This window comes from Sardina pilchardus, chromosome 3, assembly GCF_963854185.1.
Source record: "Sardina pilchardus chromosome 3, fSarPil1.1, whole genome shotgun sequence".
NCBI classification, from domain to species: domain Eukaryota; kingdom Metazoa; phylum Chordata; class Actinopteri; order Clupeiformes; family Clupeidae; genus Sardina; species Sardina pilchardus.
The window spans coordinates 32,108,337-32,122,153 of NC_084996.1; positions in this window are offsets into that span (position 1 = coordinate 32,108,337).

Sequence of the window (13,817 nt, forward strand, 5' to 3'; positions counted from 1 at the left end):
ACCTCCCAACAAAACCATACTTTTTTGAAAGGTCTGGGTGTGTAGAATATGAATCTGAATGTTAACATTGAATATTTTGGGATGCATACCTGTTTTAGCCCTATGAATAGGGAAACCCTAAAAACCGATTATAAGCGATTCTAACACATCAAGATGGTCCTAGTCAATCAGAACAGCTTTTAAGTGACCTATTACACACTCAAACTTCACATATGAAGACTTAGGTCAAATGTCTACCATGCTGCTTATTGGTAGGTGTCTTAAATTAACATAGGTAAAGCCTTATATTGATATAATGAGCCTATTTCATGTATAGGCCACAAAGTAGATACGACTACCATACACCGCCTACCCCCTTTTCTAACAAAATCATGCTTTTGTGAAAGGTTTGGATGTGTAAAATATGAATATGAATGTTAACATTGAACATTTTGGGTTGCACTACCTGTTTTAGCCCTATGAATAGGGAAACCCTAAAAACCGATTATAAGCGATTCTAACACATCAAGATGGTCCTAGTCAATCAGAACAGCTTTTAAGTGACCTATTACACACTCAAACTTCACATATGAAGACGTAGGTCAAATATCTACCATGCTGATTATTGGTAGGTGTCTTAAATTAACATAGGTAAATCCTTATATTGATATAATGAGCCCATTTCATGTATAGGCCACAAAGTAGATAGACCTTCCATACACCCCCCAAACCCCCTTTCTAACAAAACCATGTTTTTTTTAAAGGTTTGGATGTGTAACATATGAAACTGAATGTTAACATTGAACATTTTGGGTTGTACTACCTGTTTTAGCCCTGTGAATTGGGAAACCCGAAAAACAATTTCAAGCGCTTTTAACACAAAGATTATCCTAGTCAATCAGAACAGCTTTTAGATGACCTATTACACACTCAAACTTCACATAATGAAGACTTAAGTAAAATATCTACCATGCTGCATATTGGTAGGTGTCTAAAATTAACATAGCTATGGCCTTATATTGATATAGGGAGCTAATTGTATAGGCCACAACCTAGATACGCCTCACATACACCCCCAACCCCCTCTCCTAATAAAATCCTGCTTTTTAGAAAAGTTTCAGTCTGTGATGAATCTGAATGTTAACATTGAACATTTTGGGTTGCACTATTTGTTTTCACCCTCTGAATAGGGAAAAAAAAAACTATTTTAAGCGATTTTAACAGAGGTTGTCCTAGTCAATCAGAACAGCTTTTAGATGATCCATTACACACTCAAATTTCACATGATGACTAAGGTTAAAGAACACCCTATACTGCTTCTTGGTAAGTGACTACATTTAATATAGTTAAGGCCTTGGGCCCTATTTTCATGATGCAAAACTTGGCAGAAAGCGTGTAATAATAACAACGCAAAGCTTATTCCTATCGTAGAGTTTTTCGCCATGCGCTTCTCTTTTATTGAGCAATGTGCCAAGGGGTGTGGGAATTAATGACTTAAGAACGGGTCTGGCACATTATCGAAGAATCATTCTCTTACATTAACTAAAACGCATTGCACTACTGACCAAGAGAAACCTGGTCAGAAATCAGTGGCGAGTGGTTATTATTTTAAGAGTGCATTATCAACAATGATACGGGCGCTGTTTGTTAAGTTGCGCTGCTTGCTCTTAAAGGGAATGACCGATGACACTCGCATTAGTTTAAAGGATGTTTTGCCCGAAACACACCCATTACTGATTAAGAAACATAGGAATGCCTTGTTGTGCCATTCGTTATCCATTTGATAACGAAAACACTCCCAATGTGGACAGGACAGCCTACTAAATTTAAATAAACTTTAAATAAGTGATCATGAAGTGTTGTAATACAGCCCCTTATGTTGATTTCATGAGCCCATTTCCTACCCAGCATGCACATACACACACAATGACTATACAAGAACTATGTACATACAGCATGGAAAAGAACTATACAGCATGCACACACAAAAATATGCAATACAGCATGCATACAGTCACACAATAACTACACTGAACAAAATTATAAACACACCACTTTCACAACATTTCTCTCAAATATTGTTCACAACTCTGTGTTAGTGAGCACTTCTTCTTTACCAATATAATCCATCCACCTCACAGGTGTGGCATATCAAGATGTTGATTAGACAACATGATTATTGCACAGGTGTGCCTAAGCCTGGCTACAATGAAAGGCCACTCTAAAATATGCAGTTTCACTGTATTGTCTTCACATACAGTGATTTTGCCTTTTGACACCGATGTTCTAGGCATGTCAATAATTCCTTTGCATAGAGTTGATCAGGTTGTTGATTGTGGCCTGTGGAATGTTGGTCCACTCCTCTTCAACTCCTCTTGCAAAGTTGCTGGATATTGGCAGGACCTGAAGCATGCTGTCGTATAGGCCGACCCAGAGCATCCCAAACATGCTCAATGGGGGTGACATGATTGGTGAGTATACTGGCCATGCAAGAACTGGGATGTTTTCAGCTTCCAGGAATTGTTTACAGATCCTTGCAACATGGGGCTGTGCATCATCATTCATGCTGCAACATGAGGTGATGGTGGTGGATGAGATGCTATGGATCGATGGCATCAATAAAATGTACCTATGTTCGTTGTCCATAACACACGTCTGCCCATCCCATAAAGCCATACATGCTGTCTGCCATCAGTCCTGTACAGTGAAAACCGGGATTCATCTGTGAAGAGAACACATCTCCAAAGTGCCAGACCCCTTTGAATGTGAGAATTTGCCCACTCCAGTCAGTTACGATGACAAACTGCAGTCAGGTTGAGACCCCAATAAGGACGACGAGCATGCAGATGAGCTTCCCTGACACGGCTTCTGACACTTTGTGCAGAACCGATTGTTGCAGCAGCTGTTCGGGGTGGTGGGTCTCAGATGATCTTGGAGGTGAAGATGCTAGATGTAGAGGTCCTGGGCTGTTGTCGTTACACATGGTCTACTGTTGTTGTGAGGCTGGTTGGATACAGTACTACCAAATTCTCTGAAATGCCTTTGAAGACGGCTTATGGTAGAGAAATGAGCATTCCTGCAGTCAGAGGGAGCAGCCAACTGTAGGCTCCCTTGAAGCTTGCAACATCTGTGGCATTGTGCTGTGTTATGGATCTACACATTTTAGAGTGATCTTTTATTGTGAGCCTGCCAGCCTAAGGCACACCTGACATCTTAATAGGCCACACCTATGAGGTGGATGGATTATATTGGCAAAAAGAAGTGCTCACTAGCACAGATTTATGAACAATATTTGAATGAAATAGGCCTTTTGTGTATAAAGTCTTGGCTCTTTGAGTTCAGCTCCTTATAAATGGGGGTATAAAACAAAAGTGTTACAATTATAAGTTTGTTCAGTGTAGTTACAGTGTCTGTGTACATGCTGTAGTTCGTGTGTGTGTGTGTGTGTGTGTGTGTGTGTGTGTGTGTGTGTGTGTGTGTGTGTGTGTGTGTGTGTGTGTGTGTGTGAGAAATGAGAATGCTTTATAGTTCTCTTGTATTAAGTTATTGTGCATTTGTGCCTACCATACACCCCCAACCCCAAAGCAGAGGGATTGGGGGTGTATGGTAGGCGTATCTACAGTAGATTGTGGCCTATACATGAAATTAGCTCCCTATATCAATATAAGGCCTTAGCTATGTTAATTTTAGACACCTACCAATATGCAGCATGGTAGATATTTGACCTAAGTCTTCATATGTGAACTTTGGGTCTGTAACAGGTCATCTAAAAGCTGTTCTAATTGACTAGGACCATCTTGATGTGTAAGAATCGCTTATAATCGTTTTTTAGGGTTTTCCTATTCATAGGGCTAAAACAGGTAGTGCAACCCAAAATGTGTAATGTTAACATTCATGTTCATATTTTACACATCCAAACCTTTCACAAAAGCATGATTTTGTTAGAAAAGGGGGTAGGGGGTGTATGGTAGTTGTATCTACTTTGTGGCATATACATGAAATGGGCTCATTATATCAATATAAGGCTTTGCCTATGTTAATTTAAGACACCTATCAATAAGCAGCATGATAGATATTTGACCTAAGTCTCCATATGTGAAGTTTGAGTGCGTAATAGGTCACTTAAAAGCTGTTCTGATTGACTAGGACCATCTTGATGTGTTAGAATCGCTTATAATCGGTTTTTAGGGTTTCCCTGTTCATAGGGCTAAAACAGGTAGTGCAACCCAAAATGTTCAATGTTAACATTCATATTCATATTGTACACATCCAAACCTTTCACAAAAGCATGATTGTGTTAGAAAAGGGGGTAGGGGGTGTATGGTAGTCGTATCTACTTTGTGGCATATACATGAAATGGGCTCATTATATCAATATAAGGCTTTGCCTATGTTAATTTAAGACACCTACCAATAAGCAGCATGATAGATATTTGACATAAGTCTTCATATGTGAAGTTTGAGTGCGTAATAGGTCACTTAAAAGCTGTTCTGATTGACTAGGACCATCTTGATGTGTTAGAATCGCTTATAATCGGTTTTTAGGGTTTCCCTATTCATAGGGCTAAAACAGGTAGTGCAACCCAAAATGTTCAATGTTAACATTCATATTCATATTGTACACATCCAAACCTTTCACAAAAGCATGATTTTGTTAGAAAAGGGGGTAGGCGGTGTATGGTAGTCGAATCTACTTTGTGGCCTATACATGAAATGGGCTCATTATATCAATATAAGGCTTTGCCTATGTCAATTTAAGACACCTACCAAAAAGCAGCATGGTAAACATTTGACCTAAGTCTTCATATGTGAAGTTTGAATGTGTAATAGGTCACTTAAAAGCTGTTCTGATTGATAGGACCATCTTGATGTCTTAGAATCGCTTATAATCGGTTTTTAGGGTTACCCTATTCATAGGGCTAAAACAGGTAGTGCATCCCAAAATTTTCAATGTTAACATTCAGATTCATATTCTACACACCCAGACCTTTCAAAAAAGTATGGTTTTGTTGGGAGGTGGGGGGGGTGCACGGTAGGCCTATCTAGCTCGCGGCCTATTTGCGTTATGACTCAGATGTGTGAGAATGAGTAAGGATATGACCAATGACTAGGCTACTAGACTACTACTGAAAGACTAGACAAAATAACCCAACCGGCCCAAGTAAGGTCCTAACATCATTATCAAGCAATGATGCCTGCTGTAAACTGTAAAAGTAGACTACTATACTTCAGTTGGTAAGTGAATTTATTTGAATTTGGAATTTACAGTGGCAGAATACTGATGATGAACAGTCAAATCCACAGTCAGATCCACAGCTCAAGTCACTGTATTGCACTCTCACTCTCTTTCTCTCTTCCTCACATATACTCACACATACTTCATATATACAAACACATTCTCTCCTTCACACACACACACACACACTCTCTCTCTTTCTCTTACACAGACACACACAAAACACACTTCATATACAGTATTCCCTCTGTCTCTCTCTCTTTCTCTCTCTCACTCACACACACATACACTGTTGCTGAGTAAGAAAAGGCCTCATTTCAGCACATCATTGATTCTCTGTTGCTTTCAGGTTGCAGATTGTTGTACTGTACATCCAAGAATAGAGAAGACATAGAGAGAGGGAGAGAGAGAGAGGGAATATTGCAGATTGTTGTACTGTACATCCCAGAATAGAGAAGACATAGAGAGAGGGACTATGTGAAGTGCATGTGTTTTGTATGTGTGTGTCGTGTGTGTGAGTGAGTGAGTGAGTGAGTGAGTGAGTGAGTGAGTGAGTGTGTGCATGTGAGGGAGAGAAACGCTATCAAATGATCAACTACACTAGAGCTATCAATTAGAATTTGGATACATTTTTTCCAAAGCATAATTGCACCAATCGTACTATATGGTTCTGAGGTGTGGGGTCCAGTAACACACAATGAATTTCCCAAAGTAGACAAACACCCAACTGAAGCCCTGCATGCAGAGTTCTGTAAAAGCATCCTCCGAGTACAGAGGCAATCTCCAAACAATGCATGCAGGGCAGAATTAGGTCAGTACCCACTTATTATTACTATTCAGAAAAGAGCCCTTACATTTTGGCAATATTTAAAATTAGCAACCCCCTTTCACTCCACTATTTAGCCCTGAAATGCCAAGAACAAAATATAGAAAAGAGTGCACTAAGCCAACTTGTCCTATAGACTCCGTGACATAACTCCAACCAACATCACTCAGTCTCAGGACAACTTTATTGTCAGACAAATTGGACCCAACCAAATTATAAACACTGAAAAGGAAGAATACATTACATATTGGAAAGAAGTCACCAAAACACAATTAAAATGCTATTTGGCCCTCAAACATGAATATACAACAGCTACTTACCTGAGCACAGTAAAAGACCCTAAACTCAGGAAAACATTGACAATGTACAGACTCAGTGAACACAATCTTGCCATAGAAAAAGGCAGACGCAGGCAAACCTGGCTGGCCAGAGAGGAAAGATTGTGCCCACACTGCACTTTGGGGGTCATATAAACAGAATTCACAAAATATGAAGAAATTAGGAAATCCTCATACATCAAATTTAGTTCAGCCATTCCTGAATTCCCAACATTTACAAATGAGAGAACATGTTTTGTGTATGTGAGGAAGAGAGAGAGAGAGCAATACTGTGGCTTGACTCTATCATCAGTATTCTGCCTGTCAAACTTCCAAATTCAAATAAATTCAGTTACGAACTGCCTTCTCTCCACTGGATGCAGACCAAGTTGAAAAACTGGTCACCTCAGCTAAGACATCAACCAGCAGTCTTTACCCAATGCCCACCACCCTGGTCAAGGCCTGTCTTCCCATTCTCCGTCAGTTGAAAACATCATAAATGCATCTCTTGTCTCTGGTGTGGTACCATCCAGCTTCAAAATGGCAGCAGGCATCCCCACTCTCAAGATGCCAGGCTCAGACCCTGATGACCCCAACAACTATCGTCCAATCTCCAACCTCCCTTTCATCAGTATCCTGGAAAGAGCAGTGGTTGCCCAGCTTCAACATCACTTGTCCCACCATGAGCTCTTTGAACCTCTCCAATCTGATTTCAGGATCCACCATTACTGATGCTGCCGACACCATCCTCATCCTCCTTGACTTTTCTGCAGCTTTTGACACAGTTTCCCATCCTTCTCCATTGCTTTTCTGAGCTCATCAGCCTTAGTGGCACAACACTGCCCTGGTTCACCGGCCGGACACAATTAATCACTCTCAATGGCTCCTACTAAATGGCCATCAACCATGGCATACCCCAGGGCTCTGTGCTTGGTCCTCTGCTGTTCACCATTTACATCTTCCACTCCTATGCCGATGACACTCAACTTTATATCAGCACAAACCCCTCCTCCCATCTCCCACCCACACAACTTGTCAACTGCCTGCGGGAACTCAAATCATGGATGACCACAAACCTACTCAAACTCAACAGTAATAAGACAGAGGTTATGGTGGTGGCCCCTGCACCACTGCTCAGAAAAATTGGAGACCTGGCCATGGTCGTGGATGGCTGCTACACTTCCCCATCTACCGAGGAGCACAACCTGGGTGTTATCCTACTCCACTCTCTCCTTCGGGTCCCACATGAACAATGTCATCAAGTTCTTCTACCACCTCAGAAGCATCTCACTCCGGCTTTCGCTCACACATTCAGTAACAGAGACACTCATCCATGCCTTCATCACCTCCCGCCTGGACTACTTAGCAGACACCAGTATGTCCAGAACTTAGCTGCCAGGGTTCTAACCCACATAAAGCCCTGGCAGCATATCACTCCCATCCTCCAACAGCTCCATTGGTTGCCAGTCAAGTCACACACTGCCTACAAGATCCTCCTGCTCACATATAAATCTCTCCATGGACTCTCACCTCACAGATCTCCTGCACCCCATCCCCTACACTCAGTCACGTTCCCTGCGGTCCTCTAACAAGGACCTGCTGGCCACCCCCCGCACCAGGTTGCGGACTTTTGGGGACAGGGCTTTCTCTGTCAATGCTCGCACACTCTGGAATACTCTACCACTCCATGTCTGTTCTGCCCCGTCCCTGCCCATATTCAAAAAGCACTTGAAAACATTTATTTACATTTATTAAGTCCTTTGACCCTTAACCCCTCTCCCAAATTTTTAAGCAACCTTGGGTACCATGAAAGGCGCAATATAAATCCAAGTTATTATTATTAGTAGTAATAGTAGTAGTAGTAGTAGTACTGTATAACTGAAACTGCTCTCTCATACATAGGCTACATCTCTGAATATTATTTTTGTCCTTTCTATTGTTCATGCACAAATTGGAAGTCTAGAGCTTAAACTGGCTACATCTATTGAGTACGGTTTACAGCAGACATCATTACTTGATAATGATGTTAGTACCTTACTTGGGCCGGTTGGGTTATTAGTCTTTCACAAGTAGCCTAGTCATTGGTCATATCCTTACTCTTTCTCACACATCTGAGTCATAGCGCAAATAAAAAATAAACAGGACTCACCTTATGCCCTATTTGTACAACAAAGTATAAAGGTAAAAAGGTGTAATCTGTTTTTGACGCTACAACAGCCATTGTTGTTCTGTAGCCTAACTGTACTGCTTCCACACACTGACCCAGCAAACACCAACACACTCTAACAATTCTAAAGTTGGCGGTTTACATTTCTACTGTAGAATGTTCAGAAAAGAATCTTCTTCCAGACAAATTGAAAAAGCAGAATTTAGGCCCAATACTTATGTAGGACCTACATGCACTCTCTTTCGAATTGAAATATCATGGCATATCCGATCATTATAGTTCTGGTATCATTAAAGAAAACTGGTTAATTACCCTAAAATATATTTTTCTGAGATGTCTATATACTCTAGATGTGATAAAAATGTGCATTGAGATATCTCCCAACTTCCTCCATATCACTATACCCTAGCTGTAATGTATTTTGCATTACATTGAAATGCATTGATTTTCAATGGACAGCTATTGGTTATGGGTCTAAAATAGCTGTGTAAAGTATATTCAGCTATCTAACCCATACATTTTCTAAAAGCCCATACTCTCTAGAAGTGATATAGCAAGAGTTGGGATTTGACCCACCCACTTTCAGTCCTTTGCCTCTATCTAATCCTATATTATGTGGGTGAAAAAGTGTATGACGGATACATTTTAGCCTATGTGATTCATGAAAAGCTATATAATCCATCTAAACTATATATTTTCTAAAAGCCTATGGCATCTACATATGATATAACATGGATTAAGACATGTCCCACCTTCCTCCAGACTTTGAGGCACCCACATCTGTACATAGGCTTGTATTGTATAATTTACTGTGTGCATGTATAAAAGCTAGGAAAAATACAACTAAGCTACCACTTAGAGAGGGTTATCATACCAAATAATGTCCCTCAGGCATGGAGGATTACAAAAATCATTGATAGATTTTGCCACCTCAGGTGATACCAATATGTGATTTTTAGGGTCCTGGCCCATGGACTAATAGTCTACAATTAAAACTCGTGAAGGAAACGTATGCTTTCACCCGAGCAGCGTCAGGTGCACCTAGAATTATTTTCAGGCACACTCTTAAACATTTTGGGCGCATATGCACTCTGGAGCCCTGGACCGGGCAACGTTAGCACCCCTCCGTAGTCTGTCAAACACATGACACTCTTGGAGCTTAATCCCATGCTTCACGGACAAATGTTTTAACATATTGCTGGTATTACTACCCTTACACAATTTGACTTGTAGTATGAGTCGTCGCAGGGCGTGTAGTAACACAAAATTTCAGGAAACCGGAAAAGGTCCGACGTCATGCAGGCTGAGGGAATCGTTAAGGGAATCGATAACAAAAAAGACGTACGATGTCGATGGAATTGATAAGTTAAACCCGGTTCCAAGACGGAACCGGTTATCGATGCCCAACCCTAGCGGTGGACGTGCTGATCCTCCGGAGGCTCTCTATCTCTCTCTCTCTCTCTCTCTCTCTCTCTCGTTGTCCCTCTCAGGGACGCGGCGCTCGGAGCTCTCCAGCCGCTGGAGTGGGAGTGAAGCTCCATTTGCGGCGTATTTAAAAAAGAATGCCTCCACTTAAGTGCTGGCGCCGCCACTGCGCCATGCTACGCCACGCTATGCCACGCTCCCCCCCCCCCCCCCCCCCCGCGCGCACGCCACAATGAGAGAGGATGAAAGACATGGGCAGATGGGGCCGCTGAAAGGAGATACACACGCCACACGTAAACATGCAATCATTTACTGGGACTACTCTCTCTCTCTTTCTCTCTCTCTCTCTCTCTCTCTCTCTTTTTTTTCGTTTCTCTTACTCGTCTGCTTCCTCTCTTTGTGTCTCTCTTTTCTTTTCTCATCATCTCAGCTCTCCTTTGATCTCAGTCCATCTCTCTCTCTCTCTCTCTCTCTCTCTCTCTCTCTCTCTTCTACCCTTCTCCTCCCTCTCTTTCTCCCAGTCACTCTGAGACCCTCTTGTATGTGTGCGTGTGTCTGAAAGTGAGAGTGAGAGTGTGTGTGTCTGTGTGTTTGTGTGAGGGACATCTGATGACACGCGTGTGTGTGTTTGTGTGTGTGTGTGTGTGTGTGTGTGTGTGTGTGTGTCTGTGTGTTAGACGGCTACATTAGTGCAGCGCACTCTACTCTCGACGTTCAATTCCATTCCATTGTTTCCCCTACAGCCCCACACACACACCACCATTGAACTCTTCCAGCACCGCCCTTTAGTAGATTACCATTCCGTTCTATTTTTGTCGCCGCCACTCAATACAATCCAACTGTTTATCGAATGTTTGTCAGCTAAAAAAAAAGAAAAAGATTCAACGTTGGCATACTGTACATGGGCAAGTGTTGGAAAAGCGTGGGCACACTTATGTCAGCGGCTATCTGCGGAGAGCTTTAGATGGTTTACACTGGGCCCTGGCACAGAGGGTTGCTTGGCAGGGCACAGTAGCCACAGCGAGGCACATGGGGCACACTAAGGCGGGTTTTACATGTGGCGGAATGGCACTGTTATTACTCTCGTGTGCATGTGTGTTTATGCGCTGGTGTGTGTGTGTGTGTGTGTGTGTGTGTGTGTGTGTGGTGTGTATGTGCTTGTTTGTTTGTGTGGCTTTGGTGTGATTGCTTGTGTGACTTAGTTGCTGTGTGTGTGAGCATATTTGTGAGTGACTGTATTAGTGTGTTAGCTCCTCTGAGTGTGTGCATATGTGTGTGTGTGTGTGTGTGTGTGTGTGTGTATGTGTGTGTGTGTGTGTGTATGTGTGTGTGTGCATGTGTGTTTGTGTGTGTATTTGTCTGTGTATGTGTGTGTGTGCATGTGTGTTTGTGTGTGTATTTGTCTGTGTATTTGTGTGTGCGTGTGTGTGTGTGTGTGTGTGTGTATGTGTGTGTGTGCATGTGTGTTTGTGTGTGTATTTGTCTGTGTATTTGTGTGTGCGTGTGTGTGTGTGTGTTTGTATGTCTGTGTCTGTGTGTGTCTGTGTGTGTGTGTGTGTGTGTGTGTGTGTGTGTGTGTGTGTGTGTCTGTGTGTGTCTGTGCGTGTGTATGTGTGTGTTCATCTGGGAGTTTGGATCTGTATCCAGGCCATCACAGACACTGATTCACCATCCGCTCCCGGGCCGGGGTCCAACCAGGACAGCCATCTGGTGACCAATCAGGGGCCCTCGCTGTTATGTCACGGGGGCGGGGGCGGGGTTGAGCGCCGGGGCGGGCGTGGACTGCTGAGAGGGTGTAAACGCTCGCTGACTCATATGGCCCTCCGTCCACCCACCCTCCTGCCCAGAGCGAGGCCCTCTGTCCCAGCCGCATGAGCCAGCCGCAGCCACATGGACGAGAGGACGGAACGGGGAGCCGCCGACCAGGCTGCCTGCCATGTGGGACTTGGTGCGGAGTGGCACACTCAGTTTCGTTTTGCTTAACGATGAAGCTTCTGGTCTAAAGGCTGTGTCTCAAATCGCCTACTTTGAATACTTAGTTTAAGTATGTAACGCAGATATTGGGACTAACCGTCGAAAAGTGGGCACTGCGGATGGAAGCGTTCAGTGCACCATTGCAGTGTACTGACAGAAGTGTTTGGTTTGAGACAGCCTAAGGAAGTGAACTTTTGGGGCTTTTTTGGCCTTTATTGTGATAGTGAACTGACAGTGGACTGAGAAGAAGCGAGAGAGAGAGAGAGAGAGAGAGAGAGAGAGAGAGAGAGAGAGAGAGAGAGAGACAGAAAGAGACAGAGAGAGACAGAGAGAGAGACAGGCTTGGATTTGAACCTGTGACCCGAATATGATTCGACCCAGCATTGTAGCCATATCCACACACACACAATGTCAAGTGAAAATTTATTGAAATTTCTACATGAATAGATATAAATAAAAATACATGTGAAGGGAGTAACAAAGACTGCTGACCGCCTGAACTGTCTAAAATTGATAATTAGAGTTGAGTGCTATAACACCCCAGGGATTACTGGGGGGGTTTGTTGATGCCTGTGATGACGTTGGTGATCATATGGTCTATCCTCAGTTTCAATTCTCGTTGGCAAACAACCGCACAGGCTGAGCTGTATTGAGCTGTGTTGAGCAGTGTGGCAATTCTTCAGCGTGGGCTAATGTCATTAACACTCATCCCCTTACCCCCTATACCCCCCCCCCCCCCCTCCCCGCAGCTGACGAGGAGTTTGACGGACAGCTCCTTTAATTCTGATGTGATTAATATTTCGGCGGGGCGGCTTTTCTGGCGTGCTGTGGCGCTGGTAATCTGAGCCGGGGACGGCCTCGGCCAGATGCTCTTATTCTCCGCGCCAAATGGGAAGGCGAAAGGCGAAAGTGAAAGGCGAAAGGCAGAAGCGATAGCGAACCGCGGGGGCCTGCCGCCCTGGAAGTGATGCCCCTGCCTGGACCCTGTGGGTGACACCTGGGCCAGGCTCTTCTGGGAGTAATGTCTGGAAATGAAAGCTCTCCATGACTCTCTGCCAATGCGCGCACGCACACACACACACACACACACACACACACACACACACACACACACACACACACACACACACACACACACACACACACACACACACACACACACACACACACACACACACACACACACACACACACACACACACACACACACACACACAACATGGCGTAATGTCTGGTGATGAAAGCTCTCCCTGCCGACGACGCCATCCAACGCCACCTGCGCTTTTCATGGAGGCTCCCTCCCGTGGGGACAGGCCAGGGCTGGAGGGGAGGCCTGTGCAGCAGGGGATTTGTGGGACGGAATCACAGTGCCCAATGAGCTGTGCTGTTATTGTTGTTGTGGAAGATGGTGATTGGATGGGTAATCCAGGTGATGACTCTGCCAGATCAAATGTGTGTGTGTATGTGTGAGAGAGAGAGAGAGAGAGAGAGAGAGAGAGAGAGAGAGAGAGAGATGATAATGATGGTGACCATTCTGTTTTTTTGTAGCACATTTTATGAAAGCTGAGGATTATGGGTAGAGAGTCATGGCAGCCTGTGAGTGGCATGTGTGTTCTGGAAGCTCTGGGGATCAGATGCATCCGGCCCGGCAGCGTGCGACTCCAGACACTTCCACCACCATCATGGAAGGAAGGTTTTGTTGGAGGATGAGGAAGATGAGGAAGATGTCCATGGACAAAGCTGGAGTGCCTCTCATGTACTGTAAGCAGGGGACTTTGCTGAGCATTATGAGATGATGCCCTGTATCCAATAGGCCGCATCTGTGTCCTTCAGCATCCATGGAAGAGAGGATGGTGCTGAGAGAGAGAGAGAGAGAGTGATGGATAATCCAGGT